We start from the raw sequence: 27,794 nt of genomic DNA, 5'->3' as shown, positions 1-27,794 counted from the left end.
TGCTGAACCTGAACCCTTAGTCAGTTTAACCAAGTGGGTTGGATCAGCCCAGCAAGCTCCTGCAACACCAAAACTCTCGATTCCTAGACAAACAAGTTGTTCCTTTTGTGGCAGTAATGATAAGACTGACATGATTCGAGATCACTGACTTGAGATCCATTCGAGATAAAAGCTAGCTAGAAAGCGGCAATGGAATTTTAGAGTATAAGGTTCCGCCTTCGTGATCACAAATCATACAGGGAGATATGCCAGCAAGAAAAGTAGATGTTTTGGAAGACAATTTAGAAGGAGAAGTAGGATAACTTAAATCTGGGATAGATGAAAGACTCAACCAAAGAAGAAATGTTATCAACCATGAAAAATCAATATGAGAATCAATTCGAGAGCTTGGAGGAGATCATAAGGCAACCTTATTGATATGCAATCCAAATCCCTATCAATGCTTTAATTTACAAGACATAACCAATGGGTGATCGAAGAAACTTTAGATAAATCGAAAGGGGAAGAGATCAGACAAGAGGAACAGGAGAAGAAAAACATCCAACATCAAGAACACCCTCATGGAGCTCTGATCGGGAGGATTAGAGATTGTCGACAAGGGGGGTTGGGTCGAAACAGGCAAAAAGGGTTATGCAAGTGATATGAAGAAGCATGAAGAACGAAGGACAAAAGTAGGGATGGGATATGCTTATGATCAAAGGAGAGTTTTACTGTAGATATAAGGGCAGACACTAGAGATAGAGGAAGTTGGAGTGGAGATGTTAGGATTATAAAGTTAAAAATGTTAATTTTTGAGGGGGAAAGCGCAAATAGGTGGTTGTACTAGGTGGAGTGATATTTTGTAGCGGCTAAATGGGGATGAAAAACTCATGACGGCAGAATAGTCTAGAGCAGAAAGCCCTATCATGGTTTCTGTTAAGGGAGGCTAGAAACGATATCCGCTCATAGGAGGAATTTAAGGATTACTTGTTGGAATGTATCCAAGCTATTCAGGAAGAAGACCTACACGAGCAATTCTTTGGTTTGACTCAGGAGCGAATTATCAAGGAATATAAGGAGAAATTGGAGCTATTGTCGGGACGGCTAAAGGGAATTTCTAAAGCATTAATGTAGGGGAATTCATGAATGGTCAAAAGCCCGGCATGCAAGCAGCACTTTGTCCGCCGAAACCACGAGACTTGGGAGAAATTATGGATTTAACGCAGTACATTGAAGATAGAAATACAAAGGAACATGCTAATAGAATCAGCATAGGTGACGAATCATACCAAATTGCTACAACCACGACAATACTAAAAACTCAAATAGTGAAAGTTCAAATGGAAGCTCCCCGGGACAAGAATAATGTGTCAGGGCCGAGAGCAACATTCAAAGGAATTACAGAGATAGATTCAGGAGAAGCGAGCAAATCAGTTTTATTTTCAATGTGATGTAAATTTGCTCCAAATTGTCGTTGAAAGAATCAGACATCACAGGTTCTCACTGTGTTATGAGGAGGCGGAGGAGCTTGATTCAACAGTAGTTTTCTTTTATCCACTTTGAGGGCAATGTGAGTTTTTAGATACCTAAGGGCAAATTAGTGTTTTGTGCACCTAAGAGTAATTTAGTCTTTCATCATTTATTATTGTTTAGTATAAATAGGGTTAAAATTTTTAGGGTTAGAGTTTTGTATGAGATTGTCTTGAGCCTTAGGGTTAGAGTTTATAAGAGATTTATTGCCTCACGAATTATAGGATTTGGAAGAGATTGACTACTTCTCGAATTGTAGGTGCTTACATTTTATGTATTTGTGTTGAGTTATTTGGATTATTAAAGAAAAATAATTGCTTGGCCCTAATTCCTATCAGAGTGTTATTCATCCAGCTAAGAATGACATTTTTCATGTCAGAACGAATCACATTTAACTAATATCACTCCATTCATTCTCTTCTAGAAGATGGTCAATTATTCTTAAAGAAGATACTTACAACTTCGAATTCTACATATATTTTGACTAAGATCATTACAATTGAGAAACTTCAACTATGTTTGGCTTTAATTGGAGTTCGAGAAGGTTGAAACCAGGAGGTTTAGCCACACAAGAATACATAACTATGAAAATTGTTCATATTTGAAGAAAATGTGATTGCAATCAGTCTCCAAGTGAGAGATTGTTATGTCAGAGATCCTGATTTAGCAAGGAGTAGCATCCAGGGGCAGGAATCCAGCCGCCAACATGTAGAAACCTAGTGCCAGTGAGGCGCTCAAGATCCGAGCACATGAAAATCCAGTGCCCAAAAATCTTGCAGCGACGCCCAAATCACACCTTGCACCCAAGCACCAAGAAACATATTGCTTAGAAGCAACGCCCTGACATTTGCAATCAATTTTGCAGTTCAAAACTTTAAGTTTAGGGTCTCTTCACTATGGGAAGGGCAAACAAACAGTTTGAAACAGTCTACGAGTTGTGAGTGACGTTTTGTAAATTTTTCTTTTTGATCAAGAGAGGAGCGTTTGTGAGTTTCAGGATTGTAGAGAGGATTTGAGCGCACTGTAGTTTATATATTTCTCCTCATTTTATAGTGAATTTTTAGTGTGGTGTGGTGACACGGAAGCTCCCCACATTACTCATTTCACGATCCATGGTGCAGTCTCGTGATCCATGCTACAATCCTGCAATTGGAACAGATGCAAAATGCACCTTGGGGGACTAGTCAGAATAGCGGTCGACCTGTAGACCTTCCTTATGTGGATTTGGCCCCTCCTTGCAACAGTGGGCCTAATCTTAATTACATGGGGCTTATATATTTGATTCCAGTGTTTAGGTTTTCAGTTTTTAAAATGCTTCTAACAACATCTCGTTTTCTCCCTTTTAGAGTTGCATCCAAAGGTGTGTAGTGCTCCGGCTGTAGTTCATCTGAGGTGGTGATCTTCTAAAAGTCGAGTGGTGCTCCAGCTATAGCTTATTCCCGATGGAGTATTTATCCTCGACTTCCCATCCTCCGCACCCATCCCCTTGTTGTCGCCCTTTGCTCACTGTCAAAACCACTGAACGGCACTCTGTTGTCTTCCTGCAACTCCAGCCACCAATCACCACCTCCTCCACCTGCTACCATCCCTTCCAACCATATTCAACATTGCTGCCACTCATTCCAGCTGCCCATCTTCGCTATCAAGCAATCCACCCTCATTGTTGCAGCCCCGGGAAAGCCCTCCCTTTGCTGTCTCGCATTCCCACACATTCCCTGCCACTATCTCCATCATTCCCACTCGCAGCTGCTAACCCGAACAACTGTTTTTATCTGTTTGTTGTTGTTTCAGCACTCCAACCAGCTCCTACTTGTTTTCTTTTAGTCGGCCAACCTCCACCTTTCCCCACCGCAACTTCCCCTTCCACCTACAACCATCCACCGCCTCGTCACTGTCCTCCTACCGTCTACTCACCAAATAGACCACCACATTTTGATACATTTAGTTGTGTTTCCTTTTCAAGTTTGTGTGGTTGTAATCACATATTTGTTTTTAGTAATAATATGTGTTCCTACTATTGTTTGGGTCAACTCTAATATCATTTGGTATCAAAGCTAACATAACATAGTCCTATCCTACCAGCATTCATCCATACCCAACCCTACCTCTACCTAAATTTTTCTCTTTCCCACATTACATTATGCTTATACTCACTTCCAACTACCCAAACTCAAGCCCCAACCACGACACCGAAGAGACAATTATCAAAGACCTATTTTGGGAGAAAATGTCAAAATGTCATTTATGAAAAATCCACAAATAAATGTCAAGGAACCTTCTATAGAGGATATGCGGCAAGAAATCCTCTAACTGCAACAGAGACTTACCGTCTTCTACAGGAGAAAATCCGGATGGGTCACCCGTAGCCACGATGATTACTTGTTGGATCGAAGGAATGGAGTAATCTCTTCTACCATGCAGATTCTATGGACAAAGAACCTCTACCCCAAAAAATTAACATGAAATATCTGAGAAGCCGGGATTTTGAATTAATGTTGGATTTGTCGCATTTTAACGATCACTTGGACTCAGATGAGTTCATGGAGTGGCTTTAGACGTTGGAACTTTTCTTTTAATACTAGAAAGTCACACTTACGCCCCGTTTGGGACAGCTTAAAACAGCGTGCGGTGTTTTCAAAACGTCACCCTAGTGTTTGTTATCCACGTTTTATGTGTGTTTTGAAAACCGTCGTTTTCATTTTATAAAGAACGTCGCCCGTGGGTTCATCACCGCGGGTCGCGTTCCCTCATCGCATTTTGTTCCCAATTACTCTGCTGCCCTCCATCATACGTGCCTCTCGAAACCTTTGTTTCTTCCTGCAATCGATCTCTCTTTGTTGCCCTCCCGAACAACAATCGATCCCCTCTCTCTGTTGCTCTTGTGAGGGCTCGACTGCACTCACTGGATAGAGATGCCGTGTTGAGCAGCAAGTGACGGCTGAAGAAGCGAGGGCATTTGGAGATGAAGCTTATGGCAGATTTACATGATTCACGTTGATTGAAGCGTACGAAAGGGGATGCGAGGAAACACGATGGTAGAAGCGGAGAAGGTGGAGAAAGATGGGAGTAATGGAGATCGCCTTCCTCGGACACTTCGATTACATGGCAACCTTCCCAGCTAGCTTCAAATTACTGTTGGTGAGGGTTTCGGGGGAAGAGGAGGAAGGAGAAGGTAGCAAGGGCTACTTGAGAGAAGTTAAAATTTCTGCATTAATTTGCTTAATTAAAAACTCTTTACTAGATAGAAATTAATGAGGATATTTTTAAATTTAAGTTATTATTAATTTAATTTAATATAAGTTAATTAAAATAAATAGGATTAATTACCATTTAATGATTAGATAAAATGATATCTCAAGTTAATTTTAATTTTATTAATTTAATTACAATTGATATATGCTTGGTAAATAATTGATTCATGATTAATTAATGAAAGTTGAAGTATTGATTAATGTTTGATTAGTTTAGTAAATTTGATTAGTTCAGTAAATTCTAATTAATGATTATATAACTTAATAAATAACTAGTTAATGATTAATGATTAATAATAAAATATTAATTAGTGATTAATTAGTTAAACAAAATTCTTATTAATCATTAACTTGATAAATGGTTAATTTACTTAAAAAAACCTGCAAATAAGCTGTTTTTGAAACGTTCTAACCAAACAACTAAACAACTTATTCAAAACAAGGACAGGATGATCATTTATCCAGAATCAGTCATTTTTCAAACACACAATCCAAACAGACAGACAGCTTGTCCGGATCAGCTGCTCATCAGTAGATTATATCAGCAGAAGCTGGATAAACTGCAACTGCCCCAAACAGACCCTTAATAGAATAGTGAAACTTGCCACCATCAAGTTAAAGAAAAAAGCATTATTTTGGTGAAATTTGAAGCGTCTACACTAGTGTAAGGAAATAGACAAGAACACTCACTACCTAGTCCAAAATGAAACGGGGATGCAACGCTAGTACCTACCAGCTCACTACATAGTAATGTTTGGACCCCGGCTTCAAAAGAGGAGAGAACGCATCACTAAGCAACCTCCACATCTTACAAAGGTTCAACTCCAGGATCAAACAACCAAAGTATACACAGTAGAGCATCCAAGCCGACCCCACTTGAGGAGAAACTGATTCAGCAAAGAGAATAGGTGGAGTGAACCAGTATTTCTAAACTTGTCCAGCAAGAAAGTGTTTCAAGTGTCACAAATTTGGGCATATTAGATCAGACTGCACAGCCAGGAGAATGATTTATTTCACTAAGAAGGGCGTTGTTAAAGAAATGGATAATGGCATAGTAGACATTGAAGAAGGTGAAAACACAGAAGTATCAAATTCCAACTGATGGGAGAAAAATACAAGTAGTTCCAACAGAGCTCATGAGAAAACCTCACATCGAATTAGCATTGGTTATCCAAGACAGTCTTGGTATCGAGGAACCAAAACTAGAGGCGTGGCAACCACAGATAAGAGAAATTTGAACTGTTCAAATATATAGACTTTTTCCTGAGTTATCCCTCTTGAGGGATGTCCAACATGTCAGAAATTGGGCTTTTTTGTGTCACTTATATTATATGAAGTTCTTTGAATATTAGATTCACTTCAATAGTGTACCCACCAACAGATGAGCAGACAAGAGAGATGAAACACAACTTTGAAAATTATCTTAAGAGCTTGATGAGAAAGAAAATTTTGTAATGGGATTCAAGCCCTACCAAAGAAGAAGAATAGATCTCTCCTAAGTGTTTGCAAGTAAGAGTAGTGCAACCAGACACAGATTTCATCCCATGGTTGATTTATCTACACATACTTAATTATTAGATACGTCCAATAGAGCCAAAGAAGTGGAAAAAACAGTTTACAGATATAATGGATCGTGAGAATCTACATCGTTATGCAGGTCCAGCTTAAGTTGTGACAAAAATGGATGAATACTTATTTTATCAAGATGTGCTTTAGAATAACAACGCCTACAAGATTGACATACCAGAAGCTTGTAACATTTCTACTATCTTCAAAGAGGTCGGCCTAACTAATATAAGAAAATAGAAATTTTGACATATGAGGTTAAAGCTCCCCCAATTTGGGGAGACAGAAATGAGAGCTCCCCACAAGACCTTTTATGCGATCCGTACTACATTCTTGCGATCAACGCTACAAGGCCACGACTTTTGCTAAAGTCTCGCGAAACAAACGGAGACATAAAAAGCATCTAGAGAACTAAGCTGGTCAAAATTGTCACCACCCAATCCAAAAGCTTAGAATTAATTAAATCAGGAACTGTATTAACATATCATTTTCTTTTGATATATTTTTCAGAAACTTCCATTATATAAGGTCACTAATAATCCACAAATACGCACGAGAAAAATTTAAATCTTCCAACAGTAACAGAAATATCTATAAGTAAAACATCTAAATCCACACAATAATAGCTCCCTATCGAAAAGAAAACAGTGCAAAAAGAGATTGTAAACACAAAATAACATTATGCCTATCAGCAGTAGTCCTTCTCCTGTAAACTAAATTTCTCCTATTAGACATATAGACATATAGTTTTTCTTTTTCTGAAAAGAATATTAATTTCATTTGTAAATTTGAACGGGTGAATGTTACACATGAATGACCAAAAAAATATAGTTCATTACTTGATAAAACTTTAAACTTTCACTTTAAATTTACCCCTTCTCGTTTTAACTCGAGTATTTAACATTTTTAACCTCTTTAAGAGTCGTAACAGAACTATCGCAATACCAGAAGGTATCCTAAAAAAGATACCTGAAGATATTCTCAAAAAAATACCCGAAGAAGCCCTAAAAATTTGCACCCAAAGGTAAGCATTTACAATTTCTTTTATCATACACGAGAACTATATATCTCATGTCAGTACCACTGAAGGTAATCCTGTATGACTAACAATTTACATTTTATTTCATATCAATTTAAAATTCTTTAAAATATGCATTAAAAAATGTTGTTTTCCTAGCATTTGTGATATCATTTCAAACTTTCAAAATGCAAGACATGAATAAAATATTTGTTTTAGATCATTTAATAAATTAATTATTCATTTAAAAAAATATTTATTAAATACATAAAAGAAAAAAATTACTCACCTTGCTTGATGTAATAATTCTCCTTAATTTTTAAATCTTCTGAAAAATAAGTTCTTCAATCCCTGACGATATAGAACATAACATTAATTACGTTTTACAGAGAAACTAATAAAAACTTAAACATTCATTACTTATATTTATGCTACTAATTATTTTGAAAACTAATAAAAACTTGAACATACACTTCCTTTCTTCTTTTAATAAAATCCACAATTCAGATCATCAAGTCTTACACAGTAAAACTTCCTCAATTTCTTGATGTCTATCATTAATAGAACTCATTATTACTATTCGAGAAATGTTGAATTGAAGAATTGTTTATTAATTCATTAACAATCACAAAATAATAAGATATGATTCAATTTACTATTTAACCAAAAAATTTAAAACTCTCACTTATGTATTTGCTCAGATCGATCTCTCTCAACTCATTTTCTTTCTAGGCTGAAATCTCTAATTACTTGTCCTGAATTCCAAGAACTTTCTATTAAAATTATTTAATAGACATAACCTCTCAGATACACATATATAACAATATATTATTTTACTTAATAATAAAAATCTCAATTATACCTTTGATTGTCAGTGTTATCCCGCACGACGGCACCCTTCTCCTCTTCTTCAACACACCAACAGCACCACAAATCTCGTTTCTTCCCTCTTCTCCTTCGTAAAACTCAATGCAAATAGCACCTACAGTCTTCTTCTTACTCTTCCTCTGCGCGAGCACAACGTTGAAGTCTCCTTCCTCCTCTACCTTCGATCGCAACTCAACCCGACACAGCAATCCATCAACGCAGCCTCCTTCGCACGGTACCAACGCTGCTTCCCACTTCCTTCTCAACTTCGATCGACTAGGGTTCAACATCAAAGCTACACCTCCTTTCTTCTTTCTTCCTCTACAATTGAGGCTCAATCCGGCACCACACACGCACGAAAATCCCCTGCTCCTTCTCATGTGATCTTCCTCTTCCAATGTTGTAAGCTCCAAATCATGTGTGGGTTAGTTTCATTCATGGCCTATCAATTGTCGCGATGGATATGCAAGGACCCTTCCATGCTGCATAAGTACACAACCCAAACCTCTCAAAGATGCATCACTGAAAACCTGAAACCCATTTAAGCCTGAAGAAATAGCCAACAATGAAGCAGACATTAAACAAGTCTTCAACTTCGGGAAAGCATCCTCACAACGATCTGAACAGTCAAACATCACTGTCTTATGAGTCAACCATAATAATGGCATAGCAATCTATGAAAACTCCTTGAAAAATCTTCTATAATAACTAGCCAGATCTATAATGCTTCTAACCTCAATAATAGCAGTAGGTCTTGGTCAATCTGCAATCATCTTAATCTTATTTGATCTATGGATATGCCTTCTCCACTAATAATGTGTCCAAGAAAAGCCACACTTTTAAGCGAAAATTCACATTTAGAAAATTTGGTATAAAATTATTATCCTTTAAAACCTTTAGCACATGTAAATGATTTGAATGACTGGTTTTATCACTCGAATACACCAGGATATCATCTATAAAGACAGTAATGAAAGTATTAAAAAAAAATTCCTGAATACCCTGTTCATCAGATTCATAAAAACTGCTGAAGCATTTGTCAGTCTTAATGGCATCACCACCAATTTATAGTGCCCATATCTGGTCCTGAAAGTCGTCTTCGCTATATCTTTTTCCTTAATCCTTGATTAGTGATATCTTGACAATAGATCAATTATTGAAAATGCAGAAGTCCCTTCAAACTGATCAAACAAGACATCAATCCTCTAGAGTGGATATTTGTTAACTGTAAGCTTATTCAACTCCCTGTAGTCAATGCACATTCTAAAGCTCCCATCTTTCTTCTTCATGAATAACACTGAAGCTCTATACGGTGAGGTGTTAGGTTTGATGAACTTATCTAGTAACTTTTGCAGTTGATTCTTCAACTCCTGCAACTCTTTAACTGTCATTCTGTACGGTGCCTTGGATAAAGGCTCAGAACCTAGCAAGAGCTCAATAACGAAATCAATCTCTCACTCTAGTGGTAGTCCTGGTAAATCATCAAGAAAAACTTCTGTATATTATCTTACCACCAAATATTACTAAAATATTATACTTCTGTAGAAATATATGTCACCTGACAAGAAAATATTGACTTTCACGATTCAACAATTTGCGAAACTTCAAACAGATAATTATCACGGATGTCAATTTCTGTCACCAGAAAACTTAACTTCTGTCTCTCAAAATAAATTTATTTTAACAGTCTTTTTATTGCAATCAATAGTGACAGTTTTTAAACATCCAATATATGCCAAAAATCATCTCAAACTCCTCCAACGGTAATACAATAAATTGCGTATCAAAATATTTTTCATTAGTAATTAACTTCACCTCACATAAATGATTAACCTCCATAAAAGTACAATTTGGCATTCTAGCCGAAAGTAACACAGGCATAGAAATGATATTCAATCGAATCACTTTAACCAGTTCCTGAGCTATACAAGTGTTATGCTTCTGAATCAAGCAATACTCTTACCGGCCTACTCTAAAAATATAAGATATCTATCATTAAAATCATTGCATTGAATATTTAGAGTTGATTTATTAATATATTTAAATTCTTAAGAGGTGTTATGAATGTCATGACATGAATTGTACTATGCTTGAAATAATGCAATTGGTTAAAATTATTAAAAAATGAAACATACATGTGATGACATCAGGGGAGACCTTAGTGTCCTATTACGAAAGTGCATAAACTAAGGTGGACATTCTACTGAGTCTGAGCTGCACTAACACTAATCCTGAAGATTCAGCTACCCACGATCTATCACAGTTTTTCTGAGGTGGAGCAACACTACTCCTAGCATCAGTTAGAGCCCTCTGTCTCAATTTAGGGCAGTTCCTTACCACATGTCTTGGTTGGTGGCATTAAAAGCAAGTGTTCGATCGAGACCGACACTCACCCTTATCAGATCTCCCACACTTTTCATATTTCTTTACTTCAAACTGAGTGCCAACACTGTTGGATCTAGCCTTCTTAGCACCCATATTTCCGAACTAGACGGACTATCTGCTCTGAGAGCCCTGAGGAAACATGGATCCCCCAGAATTCCTACACTTTTGAAAGTTTCTCCTACTCTAAATAGTTTCTAAATCCTGCTCAATCCTACTAGCCCTCTCCACTAAAACAGAATAATCGTGGATCCCCAAAGGAATAAATGGTTGTCTAATCATATTTTTCAATCTAGACAAAAAATCAGTAGCACTTATCTGCATTTGAAATCAATTGGACGGTATTAAGATATCATTTTCTTTCTTTCAGAAGCTTCTAATATATATGAGTCACTAATAATCCACAAATAAGCATGAGAAAAATTTAAATCATCCAATAGTAACAAAAATATCTACAACATCTAAATTTACATAAGAGTATCTCACTATCCAAAAGAAAACAGTGCATAACAAGATTGCAAACACATCATAACATAATACCTATCAGATGTAGTCCTTTTATAAATTGTCTCTCCTGAAGACATATTAACCTACAATTTTTCTTTTCCGGAAAGAAATTATTAATTTTAACAGTAAATTTGACTTAATGAGTAATTATAATATTAGTATGTATTGCAATACTATATAATTCTATGCATGAATGATCAAAAGATATACAGTTCATTATTTTAAAACTTTAAACTTTCACTTTAAATTTATCACTTTTTATTTCCATTTAAGTATTTATCATTTTTAATCTCTTTAAAAATCATAACAGAATTACCGTAATTCCCAAAGGTATCCCCAAAAATCTATCCGAATGTATTTTGAAAAATATACTTGAAAATACCGTCAATATTTGCATTTCAAGATACACATTTATCATTTCATTTATTATGCACAGGTACATCGCATCTCATGTCAATACCATCTGTGAGTAATCTTGTATGACTTAAAAATTTATACTTCATTTCATATAAATTTAAAATTATTTAAAATATACATATGTCTGGTTCTTTCCTCGGATCTGTGATATCATTCAAACTTTCAAAATGTAAGATATTAATGAAATACTTGTCTTAAACAGTTCAATAAAGCAAGTATTCATTTAAAAAAGTATTAATTTAATGCAAAAAAGAAAAGAATCACTCAACTTGCTTGATGTGATAACTCTCTTTAATTTTTAAATCTTTTGAAAAGGTTATTTAATCACTGGCGATATAGAAGATTACATTAACATTTAATACTTACATTTATCCTACTAATTATTTTGAAAACTAATAAATCCTTAAACATAATTTTCCTTTCTACTTTTAATAGAATCCACAATTCAGATCTTCAAGTTTTAAGAGCAAAACTTCCTCAATTTATCGATATTTATCATTAATAGAACTCACTATTACTAATCAACAAATGTTGAATTGATGAATTGTTTAGTAATTCATTAAAAATCACAAAATAATTTAAACATAATTCAATTTACTATCTAACCAAAAGAATTTAAAATTCTCACCTATTTTGCTCATATCGATCTCCCCCCTCCCTAACTTGCACTCTTCACCAACTCCTTTTCTTTCAAGGTCGAAATCTCTAATTGTTTGAGTCCTGATTTCCAAAAACTTTCCATTAGCAGTATTCAATAAACATAACCTCGCACATAAACGTACATAATATTATATTATTTAACTTAATAATAAAAATCCCAATTAAACCTTTAGTTGAAAGCCCTCTCCTGCACGACAGCTCTCTTTTCTTCTTCTCGAATGCGAACAGTGTGTAGATCCCATCTCTTCCCTCTTCTCCTTCACACGGCTCGACGCAGATAGCACCAGTGGTATTCCTCCTCGTCTTCCTCTGCGCGAGGACAACGTCGAAGTCTCCACCTTCCTCCTCTGCCTTCGTTTACGACTCAAACCAACACCGCAAGCCCTCGACGCCGCCTCCTTCGCACGGTACCAGCGCACGAAGCTGCAGTTTCCCCCTTCCTTCTCAACTTCATTCGGTTAGGGTTCGACGTCGAAGATGCACCTCTCCTCTTTCCTCCTCTATAGTTGTTGCTCAATCTGGCACCGCACACGCACAAAAATCCCCTCCTTCCCTCACATACGATAGCAACACACAGAGTCATTCGACTCATTTTTCTTCTTCACACATGCCAGCATAACACAATCATCTCTGGTGATGGTGTCGGTTACAAAACTCCTCGACGAGGCCACCACCAGTGTTGGAAATGAACCCTTCTCTTCTATCTCTGATTCTTCTTCTCTCGCTCACGCGTTCTCGATTTTGTTGGTTTGAAAGAGATAGAACTCTTATGTCGTAACTGAAGTGATGCATATCCCTCACAAGTGTGATTTATTATTATTATTATTATTATTATTATTATTATTATTATTATTATTATTAATAATATTATTTTGTTTAATTTTAGTTATTACAAGAACAGCGAATTGAGGGCTAACTAACCTTCCTTTTGTGGACTTGGCGCCTCCTTTCAACAATGAGCCCAATCCTAATTACCTAGGGCTTATAAATTTGCTTCATATGTTTAGGTTTTCAATTTTTGTCGTGTTTCTGTTCAGTACAGTCGTCGGCGTCTCAATTTCTCCTATTTAGGGTTGTACCCAAAGGCGAGAGTGATCCCTCTATCGTTTGTCTGAGGTGGTGATCTTTTCCAAGTGTCAACTGATGCTCCGGTCGTAGCTCATTCCAGATATAGTATTTATCCCAGACTTCCCATCCTCAAGAACCATCATCTTGTTGCCTCTATGCTTTTCTTAGATGTCCGGCAGCACTCCTAATGCCTTCGCCCAACTCCAATAGCCGACCGCCACCTTCACCCCCTACTACCATCCCTTCCAACCACCTCCCACATTTTTCTCACTCATTACATCACAAGTGCTTGTTGTCAATCCATCTCCCCTCACTGTCGCAGTCTCGGGACAGTCCTCCCTTTGTTGTCCGGCAATCCCATGCAATCCCTATAGTTGTCGTCGTCATTCTCGATCACTGCCACCACCCTGCACAGTCCCTGCTTGCTATTTGTCATTCTCAATCCCAACTATTTGTTGTTGTTGCGGCCCTACAACCAGCCCCTGCTTGTTGTCATTTAACTAGCCAACCTCCAGCTTTCCCCACCACAACCCATGCAACTCCCCCTTCTGCCTCCTACAACCATCCACCACCTCATCACCGTCCTCCTGTCGTCCACTCACCAAACTTACTACCACCTTTGGATACATTTAGTTGTATTTTCTTGTGTTGTTATATTCTCCTTTCAAATGTGTGGTTGTAATTGCATATTCACTTACAGTAATAATATTTGTGTTCATATTATTGTTTAGATTAACTCTGGTATCGTGTGGCTTGGTAGGTTTTTCCAGTTCTCGGGTTTTTCTAAATTAAATCTTTATGTTTTATTTTCTAGGTTCTATTCAATTATTTGCTTCAAATCTCTCAAATAAGTGTTTTTCCATAAATCCAGGGAAGTGAATATCCCCCAACCTAAATAGACTTAAGCCAATTGCAATAATCCTAAAGCAATTTCAATTGAAAAAAAAAAATACCCCACAAGTCAATTTGAATTTGCACAACCAAAGTTCCTCCTTCGTCTTACAAAATTACTTTTATCAGGGGAGTATGATGGCTTGAGCTTTATTAGAAAGGGACAAATGGAAGTGTAATAAAGAAGTCAAAGCCAAAGCCATGCCATATCTTCTTGTTGTTGCAACTACTTTCCCTCTCTCCACCTCCTCGAAGGACGACTTGTCCTTATTGTGAACATCGTCTTATCTCCAGGTCCTCAATAAAATCATAAAGACCTAAAAAGGGCAAGAATGGGCAGATTGTATTCCTTGCAACTTTTTGTCGTATTCCCCCCAGTCCCCACAACGTTTTGCTGTATTCCCTGCAGGGCAGCAGGGAGCGACTATCCAGGACGGGAGCAGCAAGCAAGAAGGGCAAGAATGGGAAGATTGCAGTGGAATACAGCAAAAAGATTTGGTTCTAGGGGTAGCTACACTAGAAACGTGGAGCGACGGGATGCGATGGGGGATAATTAAATCACCATCTCAGAAGGGAGATATAGCCGGAGCACCACTCGACCCTTGAATACAGCCCTCGAAGGAAAAATGAATATTGGCGGCTGTCCTGACAGAAGTCTAAGCCAAAAATTAAATTCTAAACCCTAATAAATCACATATGTAGGAAATGACTAAAAAGAATAACAGATATTAAGAAAGAAAGCGTAAGAAAGAAAAATATAACTATTTTAGCCCGTCTTCTGTGATTTCAATATTGTATCTGCTACAATACTGGGCTGCTAGGGTATTGCATCATAGTAAGCTCCTCTATCAATCTCCCAGAAGTTGGGGAGCCTCGACCTCATCCGTCAAAGTTTTTATCTCCTCATCATATGTGTCACGTTGACTAAATTGAATATGGTGGAAACATTGTAATCTCCCAGTAGGTCAATTCTGTTGACATTGGCATTGCAAAGCACATCTTGATAGAATATATATTCATCATGTTTTGGCACAATCATATCCAGAAGTGTGCATGGATTAGTATCCTCACAAACCAAGCCACAAGTCATCAAATCTGTAATTGGCTTATTCCACTCTTTGTACTCTTCCAAATGTATCTAATAAACAACATGTAAAGAGCAATCAATTCTAAGACGAAAGTTATGGCAGACTGGACCACACTGATATATAACCACTCAAGAGATGCCTCATCTTCTCTGAAAGGACATGAATCTCATTATAAAATATTCCTTCCTACAAAGCTCATAAAATTGTGGCCCTAGGAGCAGCTGCAACAGAAAAGAATGACGTGAAGCGACAGGGTGTGATGGGTAGAATTAGACTGTTTTTGGGGCCCTGGCCCCCCCCCCCCCCCTCAAATTCAGATTTTTTACTTATATGATAGGGCAATTTAGCATTTTGCCCCTCCTTAAATATCAATTTTACTCTCCTGAAATATTATTTTTCCCTTGGTTTCCCTATCCCCTCCCACACTAGGTCTAGGGAGGACAGTTAGCCCCCCCTCAAAAAAGAGGTTGGTCCCACCCTTGACGATGGGGGAAGGATTTATCGCTACCCCAGAAGGGAGATACAACCGGAGCACTACTCAACCTTTAGATAGAGCCCTCGAAGGTAAAACAGATGTTGGCGGCTGCCTTGATAGAAATCTAAGCCAAAAATTGAATTCCAAACCCTAATATAGCCTACATATAGTAAAGGACTAAAAATGAATGAAAGATAACAGAGAAGAAAGCATAAGAAAGGAAAACGGGACTATTTCGACCCATCTCCCACGGTGTTCTATAGTGTACCGCGTCGCGGTAAGCTCCTGCATCACTCACGAAACTAGTATCAGTTAGTGTTATCAAGACAACATATTTCCACACCAAATCTTTCTTAAATTTTGGACCTAAATTCGATATTTTTCTTTCATCTACTGAATGAAACTGTGGAATATTGTGACTAAACACCTTCCTTAAATAAAAAGTTTATTTGCAAATTAAATAAGAAACTATGTTAAAGTGTTGAACCAAATCAGATCAAAAAAAGAAAAAAATATTGAAAGATAAATTTCAAAACAAAGAAACTCAATCATATGTGTTCTTCTGTGAAAGAAAGATAAAGGGTCAAGATTAAAAAAAAACATACATGCGACAGAAGATATGTCTACATTTTCTGAAGCCGTTTATCAACTGAAGAGACACCAATGGACAATCTAATTATGAAAAGCATCGGTCAATTGTCCCCAGCAAGAAGGAACTGCATTCGTTTATGAATCATTGGCATCCCAAGTGAAACGAAGATGCACTGTGCAAAGCCAACAAGATTACAAGCAAAGAGTATGCACCAAAGAGAAGCCTAAAAAACAAGTAGATCTGACTACAAGCTGCTCCCTTGAGCGCATGCGAAGAGACGAGATTTTTGTAAAAATTATGCTATAGTTCATCAATTGTGCACAAAAAGTGCTTTTTAATATCTTATGAGTTAAACACAAATATCATAGGCGGTCACGTTAGTGGCAGTAGTGCACACTATAGCACGTTATTAACACATAACACACATAGCCTAAAAAAATGATAGAATTAGAAGTTTCACTCCCAAAATAATAAAAGCTTTGACTTCACGCTTATTGTGGGAGCAACATATGGCACTAAAAGGTAAGGACTCAATATAGATTTCTCAATGCAAGGCAATGATTCAATTCCATGACCATCCTAAACATGATCTTGTTAGGCTAAAAGCTATGAAACATAATTTTTATCAAAGTCAAAGCATAGAGGAAAAGAAATGCACATATGAAGGAATGCTCTCTTTCTCTCAGTCAACTAAGAGATTCACCACCCTGCTTATTTTTTCATTCCAGTTGATAATATGTAAAGATTCATTGGAAATCATTACTTTTTCATGCTATTTTGTGAATAACATGGTCATTGCCTTCTCCAATGATACCACGTCCGAATCAAAAGGAGAATACCCAAACACTGTGATTTTCACCAAAGAGATAAAAAGAGCTAAAAGAGGAAACCATAATGAGCCTTCTCCACAACAAAGACCATCATTAATATAGTGCACACAACATTAATCACGCCTCTTAGCTTACATTATTCGTACAACTTCATGCAATCAATGGTACTAAATATAAATAGCTAAGCACAAATAACCAAAAAAAGTTGTCTTATTGAAAGAATGTCCCCTTCATATGTTTAATATTCCTTTGAAGCTTACTTCAACTTCAAAAGCTTTAATGTCTACTCACCTATGGCAAACAGGGCATCCCAAGTAATATCACCCAATGGACCTATTGTACCATAAACAAGACTATTGGTTGGAAAATAGCCTAAATAAATTATTTATATCATTTTATAAAATGCCATCTTTCTCCATCCTCTTTAAGTGTGGCAATTACTGAATGAAGAAGCTGGAGAAAATCGTATTATCTTATTTCTTAAAGATTAAATTACAACTCTCATCCCAATATAATAAGGAACAGCTAAGGTATGATTAATTATAGCAATTACAATTTGCCAAAGAAAACATAACTCAAGATGAAAAGAAATATGACATATAACAATAAATAAGAATAAAACTAAAATAGGAAACTCAAAATTCCACACTTCACCTCAAGCTAAGTCACAAATGTTGTAAAGACAAGGCTTGGTATTCAAATCAGTGAAGCTGCCTAGAGGTAGAGATTTAGTGAAGACATCAACGACTTAAAGATGTGTTGTAATGTAGATTAAATGAATAATGCCTCCATTGGACTTTTCAGGAATAAAATGTTATCAATCTCAACGCGCTTTGGTTTGTCAGTATGCACAGGATTCTTTGCAATACTAATTGCAGCTCGGTTGTCACAGAACATCTTTATAAGATTGGCAGTGGAGTATCCCAACTCTTTAGTAACCTCCGGATCTACATTCCTGCACAAATTCTCAAAATCAGTGTCTCGTACTCATATTATGCACTACTTTTACAAACCACTACTTGCTCCTTACTCCTCAAAATGACAAAGTTTCCCCAGATATAGGAACAATAACCAAAAGTGGATCTTCTGTTCAAGAGTTCTCCTCTCCAACTAGCATAGGTGCAAACACCTACCTCCATGTTGTCTGATTTCTTAAATAATAATCCTCTGTCAGAGAACTTCATAAAAAGCCTCAATATTTTGTAAATTATCTCCAAATATGTTTCACTCGGACTATTTATATATCGACTCACAATGCCGACAGATTAAGCAATATCATGTCTCGTGTGTGATAGCTAGATAAGCTTACCCACTAGTCTCTGATATTTACCCCTTTTTATCAGTGTCTTTTCTCCACATAAATGTAATTTTTTGCTAAAACCCATTGAGGTCTCAACATGCTTGCACCCCAACATTTTTGCTTCTTTAGTAGGTTTAGGATGTACTTTTTTTTGGGATATAACAATACTTATTAAGGACATGGTCACTTTCATGCCTAGAAAATATCTCATTGCTGCTAGATCGTTAATTTAAAATTCACTAGCAAAAACTTCCTCAATCTTTCAAATATTTTTTTCACATCACCTGTCAGGTTCATATCATCTACATAGATAATGAGTATAGCCTTCTTACCTCCCTATGTATGTTTTATGAATAGTGTATGATCTATTTGTCATTGGATGCAACCATTATAATTCATTGTCTGACAAATTTGTCAAACCAAGCACATGAAAAGTGTTTGAAACCATAAAGAGACTTTCTTCGTTTACAACCAGATGTTCCTTTGAGTTATTTTCCAGTCCTAATGGGATTTACATATATGCATCATTCTCAAAGTCTTCATTCAAAAACGCATAATTGATATCAAGTTGATATAGTTCTCACTCTTTGTTCACTACCAAGGAAAGAACACTTGCAGTATTTAATTTGGCCACTGAAGCAAAAGTCTCTTGATAGTATATCCAATAAGACTGAGTGAAAGCTTCTGCTACCAACCTAGCCTTAAATCTCTAGATGCTCCAATCTGCTTTGTGCTTAACATCGAACAAATGTTTGCACCCAAAAGTTTTTTATCTGAAGGAAGCATTGTAAGGGTCTAACTGCAATTTAGATCAAGAGCTTAGATCTGCTCTTCAATAGTCTCTTTCTATTCTGGAATTTGAAGAGTTCCATGAACTGACTTGGGTATCTAAACACTATTAAGATTAGATACAAAAGCTCTAAAAGTTGATGATAACATCTCACATGCAACATAATCCTGAATAGGATAATTCGTGCAATTTTTCATGTCTTCTCGACTCTAGATCAGTGTGGGTATCCAGAATAGTGAAAGGAAATGAAATAGGTTGGGATGGCTCTAGATTAGTGTAGATATCCTAAGTATTGTTTCAAGTCTGATATTCACCCAGACTCTCCCCCTGAATATCAAATTTGGAATAGTGGGTTTGATTTTCAATGAAGGTAACATCATTTGAGTTATAGTATTTTTTTTTTTAATGGGAGAATAGCATTTGTACACCTTTTTGTAAGAGGCGTACTAAAGAAAGATACATTTAATAGAATATGAACAAAGAAAATATCCAGGGACTTTTAGAGGAATATTGGATGAGAAGACTCTGACATGAGGGTATTTTTCTATCAAAATATCAAGAAGAGCTTTGAATACGAGGAATCTGCTTGACATTCGATTAATGAGGTAGGTGGGGTGAGTACAACATCTCAGAAAATTTTGAAACATATTGAAAAGCATCAGAAACCTAGATACCTCGAGAAGATATCTTCTCTTCCTCTAAGCTATCTCATTTTGTTGTAGAGTTTCAATACAAGAAATCACATGAATAATATCATTTTTTGCAAGATAGGGTCCAAGGATAGAGTTGAATTATTCATTTGCATTATCAGTTATGAAGACTTGAATATTGCATGGGAATTAAGTGGAAATCATGTTATGGAAGAAATGAAAAATTTGTGCAGTTTTTCATTTTTGCTTCATGGGGATCCAACTAGTTATAATGTGGTCATCAATAAAAGAGACAAACTATTCAGATCCATTGATTATTTTCTCCTTTGATGGTCCCCAAATATCATTGTGGATGATAAAAAAGGTTGTGATGGTTTGTACTAAGACAGAGGGTAGACATTATGAGTATCTTTAACCAATTGGTAAGTTTCATACTGATAAAACTCTAATTTTTTATTAATAAAAAGTTGAAAATAAATTTTACAACATAATGAAAATTGAGATGACCCAGATGACAATGTAATAACAACAGACTCTGACACAATAGAATCGGGAACATAGGAAGATGACGGTGAAGAAGACACTTTTGTGTTAAGAGGATAACTTTTCTTGGGCATCTATAGGTCTTCATGCAATTCAGCACTTCAAATCACGTTCTCTGAATCCACCATCTGAAATTCACACGAGTTAGATTAAAATTTAATAACACGGTTGAAGTTATAAGTAAGCTTGCTAATTGAAATTATGCAATCTAATTGGGAAACATGTAACACTAAAGAGAGTTGAATATCTTTGGAGATTTTCACTTCTCCTTAATCAATAATCCCGGAGTGTGAACCATCGGCAGGTCTAAGAAATTAAATATTGGTGAACTCTTGGTAGTTGGTGAGAGCATGAATAACTCCATTCATATGATCAATAGCACTTGAATCTATTATATAAGGTCAAAATCTTCCATTATTAGCGAGATGGGAGGACATGATACCTTAGTGTATCATCAAGCTGATAGGCATCTCAGTTATGCTTGAAAGTTCCTTCAACACCATCAAAGTAGAGACATCTTCATTTTGTACTTGAATCTATTATCCAAGGTCAAAATCTTATAGTTGTTCCTTGCTTGAGTGACCCATGACAGGAAGAAACAAATCCTCTGCCTTCTCGAAAAGGCCTGATAGGGTTGCAGCAAGTAGATTTTGCAGACTAACTAGCGGAGCTCTGTAGGTAAGAAAGTTCCTATCAGGAGATGCCTGCAGGTAAAGGAAGATCTACCGTTGTAGGAGGTCAATGGTAGTAGAGTTGCGGTGGAAAGGATTATGGAGGGGAGACACCTGCAGAGGGTTGAAATCCTGCAAGTAGATGCTTGCAAGGAGAATTCATAAGGGATAAGAGAGTCGGCATATGAGGGCTACCACGGGATTCAACCGGAGTCAAACAATGCTTCAAATGAAGCAAACAGGTTAATCAGACAAGCCATCGAAGCAACTGAGAGATCCAAATGAGCAAACGATGCAAACAAGAGATCCTGACAAGAGGACGATGCAAACAAGAGATCTCGACGAGCAGACGACGCAGTCAAGCATTCCAGACAAGCGAGAATACAGTCAAGCAATCCAGAAGTGTGAATGATGCGATCGAGCGATCTAGATGAGCAGATGATGTGGTCAAGTGATCCGTAAGAGCAAACAACATGGTCGAGCGATACGATCAAGAGATCAGACGAAGCCGAAACTGAATGATGAATGCTATCTTTATCCCATCAAAGCCAAACCTGATGCTCTGATACCATAAAGGAGAAAATTCTATTCTATTATTTCTTAAAGATCAAATTACAACTCTCATCATTATATAATAAGGAACGACTAAGGCATGATTAATTACAACAAATATAACTTACCAAAGAAAACATTAACCCAAGAGGGAAAGAAATTTGACAAAATAAGCGGGAATAAACAAGAATAAAAAAAAGAGGAAACTCGGAGTTCTACGCTTAGCGAATATCTAATCCTAATCATGGACATCATAAATAAAATAGCTCTGACCAAAAATTTTTCGATCGTATGCTTTTAAAAATCCATTCTATAGCATAATCACTTGAACATTAGAAGTTGACCCCAAAAAATGAATAATAATTTAATACCCTCTTATCCCAAATACAAAAAAGCCAATCCATTCATTATTTATATATTAAACATTTGATACAAATTTTATTTAAAAGTTTTAGTAGGGTTTTTCTAGCGTATAATCATCCCTAAGATATCCTATGTTATCAGTTCCAATTTGAACATAAAAGACTCTCCTTAAAGAAAAACCCTCACATGGGGTTTTAATTTCTTCTTTTATTTGTTATCAACATTCCTTCTAAATTATGGATGCTCAAACGTAAGTAAACTCCTAATAAGAGGTATCTGGCACAAAACACTAGTAAAGAAACTAACGCTAAATAAAAAAGGCAAGAAAAAAATTTAATTTTTAGTACAATAATATTTTTTGGAACCTTACAAGTGGAGTGAACATCATATAAAAAGTTGATCCTCAAGATACAAACAAAAAATAAATCATACAGGTTATGAAAAAAATATAATCATCATCAATTTATGAAAAAATTATGTTTTGAAAATCATATTACTGGCATCATTACTATCAATATGAAAGAAGTTAATTATTATAATCATCATTCAAATAAATTTGAAAATAAGTCAAACTTCAAATTCATCCAACAAATGTGAAAAAAAAAATTTATTTCTATTATATAATGAATGTGTCGCCATCATTTTCAATTAAGGATGGAGTAATCAAGGAATTAATTAATCTTCATAAAAGTAATATTATGAAACCACTCTCCTTCCATATGGGCATGATAAAATTTTACATATTTGGAAGTATAATGAGAGTTATGGAAAATTCTCATATCTTTCTCCAAATTCATCATGGCTTCAATGTAAAGAAGTTGCGGATGCTTTACAATCAAAGGACTCTTCAATAAAGAAAGATGTCAATCAATTATACAATCAAATCACAAGGATTTTTTACTTTTATTTCCCTCCATAAAATTATAATGGAATGTGTATATTAATACTTATGAATAAGGAGTGAGTTGTTCTAGAAAATTAAGTTAGGTTGGATCAAGAATTAATGTTAATTGTAAGTGATATAAGCTTCCTCCTTAAGGAGGCTACCAAGCATCACCTCTACTATTCATGCAAACAACGTTAATTCGTGATTCAATATATGTTCCATGCAAGCAATAATATTTCACGATTCAACCTAACTTAATTTTTTGTAGTAAAGCCACTTCTTGTTCGTAGCTTTAAAATACAATTACAAAATAATTTCAAGTGTGAAGATAGGAAAGTCCATAATTTTTATGATTCAATTGCATAATTAATTAATACTTACGTTGTTTGATTAAAGGGATCTATGATTATAAACCATTAAAGAGTTTTTCCTACATTGATACCTTAATGAATGGTAGAGAGAGGGAATGACTTCACACCATATAAATTTAGGCATTACTGATATGGAAGGAGAGTGTTACTATAATATTACTTAATGATGACCAATTTTTTCTTTGATTACTTAAATTTTAATTGAAAGTAATGATGACACATTATTTCCATAAGAATATATATTTATTTAATATTTGAACAATGAAATTGAAGTTTGAATTCTTTCTAAATTTACATAATTATCTTGTGGTATCGTTATCTTTTATGATAATGATGATGATGATGGCAACTTAATAATTTTAAGAAAATCATAAATGATAGTAATAATATTTTTATAAATGGATGATGGGGATGATATAGCTATAATATTTTTGATACAGGATGATATAATTATAATATATTTGATACTAAGATTTTTAATGTTGTTATTGCTCATGATCCTCAAATAGGTTAAGATATATGTTCAAAATAAAAATTCTGGAATTATGAGTGTCAATTCGGGTTAGCAGGTCAGGGTCGGGTCATTCGAGTTAAGGGGTCTAACCCGAAAATGATCCGACCTAAATAGGGTCAACCCGAACCTGACTCGAAAAATAAAAGGGTCGAAAACTAAAACCCGAAACAGAGCTTGACTCTCTAACCCGAACTTTAGTGTTTATTTGGGTCATGTTTGGATTTTTCAGGTTCAACTCAAACCCGACCAAATAGTAAACAGGTCAATTCTCTGACCTAAATCCGATTCGAAAAATATTTAGGTAAATCCTAACTAGGATTTTTCTAGTTGAATTCTAATTGTGTTAGCGTGTCGAGTCAATTTTAGACACCCCTATTTGGAATGTCCTAGAAGAATTAATATAAATGATAACTTTTGAAGATAAATTTATTAATTGGAGGAAATTTAAATTGACATGTTGGTAGAGTGGTGAAAGATTTTAGAAATATTCATGGTAGCTATAGTTTTGGATTGATTAATGAAGAAGGTAGAGCAATATTAGATTTTGCATTAGATATGATTTTGTTATTGCTATTACTTTATTTAAGAAAAGAGATAGACATATTATTACTTATAAGAATATATTTAATAAAATAGAAATTGATTATTTTCTTATAAGAAAAAAAGTTCGTTGAGAGTGTAAAGATTATAAGGTCATTCTGAGTGAAAATTTAAGTACTCAACATCAATTGGTAGTTTTGGATTTTAAGATGAAGAGTTGTAAGATAAAAAATATAATAATATATTATCATAGAATTAGATAGGGGCACCTAAATGACAAATAAAATTATTTTTATGAGTAAACTTCAAGAATTCAAGATTTGGGATGTTCATGAAGAAGCGAATTCCATATGAGATAAAGTAACAAGCACCATTAAACAAGTGACAAAAGTTGTATTTGATGATCAAAAGGAAAAATTTTTATAAATTAAAATAGTTGGTGGTGGAATAATAATGTGCAAGAAAAGATAAATTATAAGAGGTTATGTTATAAAAATTGGTTTAAATGTAAAAGCTTAGAGAACTGAGAAAAATATGAGGTGTTCCGTGTGAAGCCTAAGAGAATAATTTGTGACGTTAAAAATTCTTCTTTTAGTGATATTTATAATAGATTAGATACTAAATAGGGCGAAATATATATGTATAACCTAGCCAAACAAAGATAAAATAAAAGTAAAAACTTAGATCAAGTAAAGTGTATTAAAAAAAAATTAAAAGTTCTTTTCTTAGAGAAAAAATATTTAACATTGGTGGGTGAGCTATTTTGATAAATTTTTAAATGATGTTTATAAAAATACGATCGATCTTAATGATCTTAATTTTGTTAATAATAATAAAATATTTTATTTTTTTACCGTTGTATTAATTAAAAAGAAGTTGACGAGGCTTTAAAGAAAATCAATGGTGAAAAATTAGTAGGATCTGATGATATCCCAATTAAAGTGTTACAATATTTAGGTTAGGTGATTTGGGAGTTCCTTGGCTTACTAAATTCTTTAATATTATTTTAAAAATTAAAAAGATGATGGAGAAGTGGAGGAAGAGTATTTTTGTCCTAATTTTTATGAATAAAGGTGATACACAAAGTATGCAACTTATAGAGGAATTAAGTTTATATTTTGTACTTTTAAATTATGGGATAGCATAATTGAACATAGGTTAAGACGTGATACAAAGGTTTCTCATAATCATGTTGGATTTATGCTAGGCAAGTCTACTATGAAAGTTATACATGTATTAAGAGGTTTGATGAAGAAGTACAGAGATAATAATTAGGATACACATATGATTTTTATTGATTTAGAAAAAACTTATGATAATGTTTCAAGAGAAGTCTTTTGTAGAGTTCTCGAAAAGAAATGTGTTGATATAACTTATATTCAAGCCATTAAATATATGTATACTAGAGTTGTTACTTGTGTTCGAACAGAAGGAGGATTGACCAAGTATTTTCCTATTTCAGTTGAATTACATCTGGGATCAACTTTAAGCACATATCCTTTTGCCTTAGTTATGGATGCTCTTACTGGACATTTATAAGAGGATGTATCTAGGTGCATGCTTTTCGTTGATGATATCCTTCTTGTAGATAAAATTAGAGAAAGAGTTTAGGAAAAACTTAAATTATGGAGGTCTACATTTGAGTTTAAAGTCTTTCGTTAGAGTAGATCTAAAACTGAAGGCATGGAATGTAATTTTAGTAGTAGTAGCTCTAGTGATAGAGTTGTATTATATGTTGTCAAATCATTAAAAGGTGTGATTGTTTTTGATATCTCGGTCCTATTGTTCAAAGTGATGTTGATATAGATGAGGATGTTAGCATTAGAATTCAAGTTGGTTGGTTAAGTGGAGGAATGTATCAAGCCTATTGTGTGATAGAGAAGTACTGCTTAGACTGAAAGAAAAGTTTTATAAGATGGTGGTGAGACCTTCAATGCTCTATGACGCAAAATGTTGGCTTTTAAAAGAGAAACATAAAATAAAGTTAACTGTTGCTGAGATGAGAATGCTTAGGTGGATGAGTGGCTTGACATGCGAAATGAATATATCTGGGATAGGGTTGGTGTAGCTTCAATGGCAGAAAAGATTATAGAGAGTCATCATTGATGGTTCGGTCACATTAAACACTGACCATCTGATGATCCTATTAGGAGATTAGTTGTTTTAGGTTCGATTTATGTTAAAGAAAGGCAAAAGTAGACCTAAAAAGACTTGGGAATATTGTATAGGAAATGATCTTAGACTTTTAGAATTAATGAAAATATGACACTCAATAGGATGCAATGGAGAAAAAAAGATTCATTTAGTCGACCCCACTTAGTGGGATAAAGGCTTGTTATTGTTATTGTTGATGATGATGATGATGATAATGATGGGGATGATGTGTTTTGTTTTTTTTTTATATATTTTTATTTTATTGATTAAATCCTTACGTGATAATGAACTTACTTTTAAGGCGCCTTAAAATTTTATTGTATTAAAAGATTTCTCATATAAAAAATATTTTTCTCGCAATATTCTTATTTTGTATCATATTTTAATACGAAATGATGCAGATAAATGTAAGTTACCCATGGCAATATAAAGATAATGAATAAAAATCTATATTATTATTTAACGAAGAACAATAAAGACAATCAAGAAAAAAATTAATATTATGAAAGCAATACTATGGAACCACTCTTCTTTTATATGAGCATGGCCAAATTTTACATGTTTGAAAGCATGGTGAGAACTCCTCCCCTCTTTCTTCCCCATCCATTAACACTCTGATATAACGAAGAGAGTTTTGGATGCCTTACAATCAAAAATTTATTTAATTCAAGAAGTTAATAATTAGCTATACAATCAAACGATTTGAGACATTCACTTTTTCCGCGGAAAATTATGTAGTGATTAACGCTAATAAATGAGTGAGTTATATCAAAAAAAAAAATTAAGTTTGGTTAAAGCACAAATTAGTGCTGCTTGTATTCATTATAAAGGTGAAACTTAATGGCTTCTCCTTCATGAAAACTTAGGTGAGTATTTGATATCAATATTATTGCATATTTAATATTTTTATTCTCCTTCAAAATTTATCTCTATCATTTTATATTATTGTCATTCATACATATTTATATTATCATGGATAACCCACTTTCAGCTTTATCATTATCCTGAGTATGTTTTATCATCAACATTAGAAAGCCAAACCAGGAAAAAGGGGAATATGCAAAAAAAAAACAAAAAAAAACAAAAATAATAAAAATAATAAAAAAACAGATAGAACTTGAAACTAAGGGTCTAAATGAAGCAGATGCAATTATCTGTAAGGTCAACTGTGAAATTACTGTAAGAAAAGCTACTACTTGAAATTATTATATAGATTCTTTAAAATATGTTTGGTATAGTACTGATAAAATTTTGTATTTGGAAACATGGAACAGAATCACACTGCTGAAACATACGATAATATATCCAATCACATAAAATATCAGAAATTGCAAAACAT

At 34.8% G+C, this 27,794-nt stretch overlaps 1 protein-coding gene across 1 annotated transcript in view; it reads right to left on the bottom strand.

The window, feature by feature from the left end:
• LOC110036854 (casein kinase 1-like protein 2) overlaps nucleotides 1-27,794 on the bottom strand; it is a 73,942-nt gene that overhangs the window by 44,690 nt on the left and 1,458 nt on the right. The gene's annotated exons all lie outside the window — the stretch shown is intronic.

The sequence above is a fragment of the Phalaenopsis equestris genome, unplaced genomic scaffold, assembly GCF_001263595.1.
Source record: "Phalaenopsis equestris unplaced genomic scaffold, ASM126359v1 Scaffold211846, whole genome shotgun sequence".
Classification (NCBI taxonomy): domain Eukaryota; kingdom Viridiplantae; phylum Streptophyta; class Magnoliopsida; order Asparagales; family Orchidaceae; genus Phalaenopsis; species Phalaenopsis equestris.
Note: the sequence above shows the minus strand (reverse complement) of the source record. Positions and strands in the feature narration are given on the sequence as shown.